This window comes from Rattus norvegicus, chromosome X (assembly GCF_036323735.1).
Source record: "Rattus norvegicus strain BN/NHsdMcwi chromosome X, GRCr8, whole genome shotgun sequence".
NCBI lineage: Eukaryota > Metazoa > Chordata > Mammalia > Rodentia > Muridae > Rattus > Rattus norvegicus.
In genome coordinates, this window is record NC_086039.1 from 35189363 (window position 1) to 35195919 (window position 6557).

Below are 6557 nucleotides of genomic sequence, written 5' to 3' on the forward strand. Positions count from 1 at the left end.
AAGGTGGGGAGATGGGAAGCCCTGAATTCCTCACCCGCGGCCAATTTCAGAGAGAGGGCAGGTTACAATCTAAGCTTTGGCCAAGGGAGGAATGGGGACCATGGCTTGGATGGGGCAATCATTTAAGACTTAAGAAAGCAGGAGTGAAGCCAAAGTGCCCCAAGCCCAGCGGTGGTCAGTCCCACGGCTGCTACCTGAAACCTCCCCATCTATTCTAAGGGCCACCACACAGCTGTGGCGGAGGGCGGGGTGGGCAAAGGCAGACCCAGGCCAAGTGCCAGCAGCAGGTGATTGTGTGAGATGTGTCTGTTCACAGTTGCGTTAGCTGTGCCCACCGCTCCCAAAGGAAACCGATTTCAACACACCTTCTTGATCCCAGAAGTTCAACCAGGCAGACAACGGTTACACTCGACAGATGATGTTACACAGCACAACTTAGGTATTTCAAATGGACAAGAAGTTAGTATCAGAGCAGTGTCTCAGGATGAAGTCTGAGTGGGGCTTCCCTCTCCAGTACTTTGAGATCTACAGATGGATCTAGAAAATTCACTACTGTGGAAAATGAAGACTTGGGTTGAATGGGGAAGGGAGGCTGGGACCTTGGTGACTAATTGCTGTAACACTGTCCTTCTGGTGGCTGTGGCAGCTTCATGTTCTCTTTTGACATCATCAAGCACCTCAGTTCCTGCAAGATGACTTTGATGCTGTGGGAATTCTGCCATTTTGCCAGCAGTGCCGTGGCTCATGGATCCACCATTCCATTGCAACTGCTCACGCCGCTCATATTGACTCTTGTTACAAATCTCACAGACAGGGGTGCTACTGGATACTTAGGCCCACACTCTATCTTAAGGCTGTATATTCGGTTTTCATAAATTGTTCGTGGAGGCCCAATTATCATGCCTATCCATCTTGTGAGTGTCATGTCCTCGTTGTCCTCCAGACCCCAGCTAACTGTGCCATCGCCTACTCCTTTCTGGCCTTCTTCCAGCTCTTCCAACAGTCAGAAATTTCGAGGGACTTTTACTCCCGAGCCTGTGGTGGCTGACATCTTGCATCGCTGTCACTCTGTGTGTTTATTTTTAATATATTTTGCCCTTACTTTCACTCCCAGCTCAACACTTCTAATTCTTCCCTCAGCTTTGTTGTTCAGTTACCTTTAGTTCTAGCTCAACACCTCTAAATCTGCCCTCAACTAGTTAATTTCTCCTTGCTCACCACCTTAAATTTGTCCACAACTTAGTTGCATTTCTAATCTTTCACCTGTTTGCCCAGGCCCAGTCAAAGAAGCAGCCAATGGCCACTCCACCCGAGATCTCACACAGCTAGTGGCTCTTTCTCCCTCCCAAGCATGATAAATCTCTTTCCTCCTCCTGCCGGAATCTGGAAGTCCAACCTCTTCCACCCAGCCATTGGCCGCTAACATCTTTTTTGATGGATCAAGAATCAATTGGGGAACAGGACATTCAGCGTTCACATACAGATTCCCAATCAAAGCATCAGAACAAACCCCTACAATCCAGGGCTGGAAAGGTTGTCAGTGGTTAGGATTACTTGTTGCTTTACCAGAGGACCTGACTTAAATTATAATACTTATATCAGGCAGCTCAAAACCACCTGCAACTCAAGTTCCAGAGAATCCAGTGTCTTCTGGCATTCAAGGGCACCTACACTCACACATGCACATACTCCTACACACACACACACACACACACACACACACACACACACACACACACACGTTAAAGAATAAAAATGAATAAATTCAAGATCCAAAATATAAAAAGGCACATCCACACTTACAAGTTTCCAAGAGAATCTATTTACCCATAAGAGACAAAAGCAAATTTTCTTTTTTTTTTTTTTAGGTACTTTTCATCCATTTGAAATTCTTTTTTATTTATTTATTTTTTTTATTAACTTGAGTATTTCTTTCTTTTTTTTTATTTTTTTATTTTTTATTTTTTTTTATTATCTTGAGTATTTCTTATATACATTTCAAGTGTTATTCCCTTTCCCGGTTTCCGGGCAAACATCCCCCTCCCCCCTCCCTTTCCTTATGGGTGTTCCCCTCCCAACCCTCCCCCCATTGCCGCCCTCCCCCCATAGTCTAGTTCACTGGGGGTTCAGTCTTAGCAGGACCCAGGGCTTCTCCTTCCACTGGTGCTCTTACTAGGATATTCATTGCTACCTATGGGGTCAGAGTCCAGGGTCAGTCCATGTATAGTCTTTAGGTAGTGGCTTAGTCCCTGGAAGCTCTGGTTGCTTGACATTGTTGTACTTTTGGGGTCTCGAGCCCCTTCAAGCTCTTCCAGTTCTTTCTCTGATTCCTTCAACGGGGGCCTATTCTCAGTTCAGTGGTTTGCTGCTGGCATTCGCCTCTGTATTTGCTGTATTCTGGCTATGTCTCTCAGAAGCGATCTACATCCAGTTCCTGTAGGCCTGCACTTCTTTGCTTCGTCCATCTTCGCTAATTGGGTGGCTGTATATGTATGGGTCATATGTGGGGCAGGCTCTGAATGGGTGTTCCTTCAGTCTCTGTTTTAATCTTTGCCTCTCCCTTCCCTGCCAAGGGTATTCTTTTTCCTCATTTAAAGAAGGAGTGAAGCATTCACATTTTGATCATCCGTCTTGAGTTTCGTTTGTTCTAGGGATCTAGGGTAATTCAAGCATTTGGGCTAATAGCCACTTATCAATGAGTGCATACCATGTATGTCTTTCTGTGATTGGGTTAGCTCACTCAGGATGATATTTTCCAGTTCCAACCATTTGCCTACGAATTTCATAAACTCGTTGTTTTTGATAGCTGAGTAATATTCCATTCTGTAGATGTACCACATTTTCTGAATCCATTCCTCTGTTGAAGGGCATCTGGGTTCTTTCCAGTTTCTGGCTATTATAAATAAGGCTTTGATGAACATAGTGGAGCACGTGTCTCTTTTGTATGTTGAGGAATCTTTTGGGTATATGCCCAAGAGAGGTATAGCTGGATCCTCAGGCAGTTCAATGTCCAATTTTCTGAGGAACCTCCAGACTGATTTCCAGAATGGTTTTACCAGTCTGCAATCCCACCAACAATGGAGGAGTGTTCCTCTTTCTCCACATCCTCGCCAGCATCTGCTGTCACCTGAGTTTTTGATCTTAGCCATTCTCACTGGTGTGAGGTGAAATGTCAGGGTTGTTTTGATTTGCATTTCCCTTATGACTAAAGATGTTGAACATTTCTTTAGGTGTTTCTCAGCCATTCGGCATTCCTCAGCTGTGAATTCTTTGTTTAGCTCTGAACCCCATTTTTAATAGGGTTATTTGTTTCCCTGCGGTCTAACTTCTTGAGTTCTTTGTATATTTTGGATATAAGGCCTCTATCTGTTGTAGGATTGGTAAAGATCTTTTCCCAATCTGTTGGTTGCCGTTTTGTCCTAACCACAGTGTCCTTTGCCTTACAGAAGCTTTGCAGTTTTATGAGATCCCATTTGTCAATTCTTGATCTTAGACCGTAAGCCATTGGTGTTTTGTTCAGGAAATTTTTTCCAGTGCCCATGTGTTCCAGATGCTTCCCTAGTTTTTCTTCTATTAGTTTGAGTGTGTCTGCTTTGATGTGGAGGTCCTTGATCCACTTGGACTTAAGCTTTGTACAGGGTGATAAGGATGGATCGATCTGCATTCTTCTACATGTTGACCTCCAGTTGAACCAGCACCATTTGCTGAAAATGCTATCTTTTTTCCATTGGATGGTTTTGGCTCCTTTGTCAAAAATCAAGTGACCATAGGTGTGTGGGTTCATTTCTGGGTCTTCAATTCTATTCCATTGGTCTATCTGTCTGTCTCTGTACCAATACCATGCAGTTTTTATCACTATTGCTCTGTAATACTGCTTGAGTTCAGGGATAGTGATTCCCCCTGAAGTCCTTTTATTGTTGAGGATAGCTTTAGCTATCCTGGGTTTTTTGTTATTCCAGATGAATTTGCAAATTGTTCTGTCTAACTCTTTGAAGAATTGGATTGGTATTTTGATGGGGATTGCATTGAATCTGTAGATTGCTTTTGGTAAAATGGCCATTTTTACTATATTAATCCTGCCAATCCATGAGCATGGGAGATCTTTCCATCTTCTGAGGTCTTCTTCAATTTCTTTCCTCAGTGTCTTGAAGTTCTTATTGTACAGATCTTTTACTTGCTTGGTTAAAGTCACACCGAGGTACTTTATATTATTTGGGTCTATTATGAAGGGTGTCGTTTCCCTAATTTCTTTCTCGGCTTGTTTCTCTTTTGTATAGAGGAAGGCAACTGATTTATTTGAGTTAATTTTATACCCAGCCACTTTGCTGAAGTTGTTTATCAGCTTTAGTAGTTCTCTGGTGGAACTTTTGGGATCACTTAAATATACTATCATGTCATCTGCAAATAGTGATATTTTGACCTCTTCTTTTCCGATCTGTATCCCTTTGATCTCCTTTTGTTGTCTGATTGCTCTGGCTAGAACTTCAAGAACTATATTGAATAAGTAGGGAGAGAGTGGGCAGCCGTGTCTAGTCCCGGATTTTAGTGGGATTGCTTCAAGTTCCTCTCCATTTAGTTTAATGTTAGCAACTGGTTTGCTGTATATGGCTTTTCCTATGTTTAGGTATGGGCCTTGAATTCCTATTCTTTCCAGGACTTTTATCATGAAGGGGTGTTGAATTTTGTCAAATGCTTTATCAGCATCTAATGAAATGATCATGTGGTTCTGTTCTTTCAGTTTGTTTATATAATGGATCACGTTGATGGTTTTCCGTATATTAAACCATCCCTGCATGCCTGGGATGAAGCCTACTTGATCATGGTGGATGATTGTTTTGATGTGCTCTTGAATTCGGTTTGCCAGAATTTTATTGAGTATTTTTGCGTCGATATTCATAAGGGAAATTGGTCTGAAGTTCTCTTTCTTTGTTGTGTCTTTGTGTGGTTTAGGTATAAGAGTAATTGTGGCTTCGTAGAAGGAATTCGGTAGTGCTCCATCTGTTTCAATTTTGTGGAATAGTTTGGATAATATTGGTATGAGGTCTTCTATGAAGGTTTGATAGAATTCTTCACTAAACCCGTCTGGAGCTGGGCTCTTTTTGGTTGGGAGACCTTTAATGACTGCTTCTATTTCCTTAGGAGTCATGGGGTTGTTTAACTGGTTTATCTGTTCCTGATTTAACTTCGATACCTGGTATCTGTCTAGGAAATTGTCCATTTCCTGAAGATTTTCAAGTTTTGTTGAATATTCGTTTTTATAGTAAGATCTGATGATTTTTTGAATTTCCTCTGAATCTGTAGTTATGTCTCCCTTTTCATTTCTGATTTTGTTAATTTGGACGCACTCTCTGTGTCCTCTCATTAGTCTGGCTAAGGGTTTATCTATCTTGTTGATTTTCTCAAAGAACCAGCTTTTGGTTCTGTTGATTCTTTCTATGGTCCTTTTTGTTTCTACTTGGTTGATTTCAGCTCTGAGTTTGATTATTTCCTGCCTTCTACTCCTCCTGGGTATATTTGCTTCTTTTTGTTCTAGAGCTTTTAGGTGTGCTGTCAAGCTGCTGACATATGCTCTTTCCTGTTTCTTTCTGCAGGCACTCAGAGCTATGAGTTTTCCTCTTAGCACAGCTTTCATTGTGTCCCATAAGTTTGGGTATGTTGTACCTTCATTTTCATTAAATTCTAAAAAGTTTTTAATTTCTTTCTTTATTTCTTCCTTGACCAGGTTATCATTGAGTAGAGCATTGTTCAATTTCCACGTATATGTGGGCATTCTTCCCTTATTGTTATTGAAGACCAGTTTTAGGCCGTGGTGGTCCGATAGCACGCATGGGATTATTTCTATCTTTCTGTACCTGTTGAGGCCCGTTTTTTGACCAATTATATGGTCAATTTTGGAGAAAGTGCCATGAGGAGCTGAGAAGAAGGTATATCCTTTTGCTTTAGGATAGAATGTTCTATAAATATCCGTTAAGTCCATTTGGCTCATTACTTCTCTTAGTCTGTCGACATCACTGTTTAATTTCTGTTTCCATGATCTGTCCATTGATGAGAGTGGGGTGTTGAAATCTCCCACTATTATTGTGTGAGGTGCAATGTGTGTTTTGAGCTTTAGTAAGGTTTCTTTTACGTATGTAGGTGCCCCTGTATTTGGGGCATAGATATTTAGGATTGAGAGTTTATCTTGGTGGATTTTTCCTTTGATGAATATGAAGTGTCCTTCCTTATCTTTTTTGATGACTTTTAGTTGGAAATTGATTTTATTTGATATTAGAATGGCTACTCCAGCTTGCTTCTTCTGACCATTTGCTTGGAAAGTTGTTTTCCAGCCTTTCACTCTGAGGTAGTGTCTGTCTTTGTCTCTGAGGTGTGTTTCCTGTAGGCAGCAGAATGCAGGGTCCTCATTGCGTATCCAGTTTGTTAATCTATGTCTTTTTATTGTGGAGTTGAGGCCATTGATGTTGAGAGATATTAAGGAATAGTGATTATTGCTTCCCGTTATATTCATATTTGGATGTGAGGTTATGTTTGTGTGCTTTTCTTCTCTTTGTTTTGTTGGC

General features: G+C 41.5%; 1 pseudogene; it reads right to left on the reverse strand.

The window, feature by feature from the left end:
- Positions 1–607: 607 nt before the first annotated feature.
- LOC103694478 (ubiquitin-conjugating enzyme E2 variant 1 pseudogene) lies at positions 608–1051 on the reverse strand (annotated as a pseudogene).
- Between the last annotated feature and the right edge of the window lie 5506 nt (positions 1052–6557).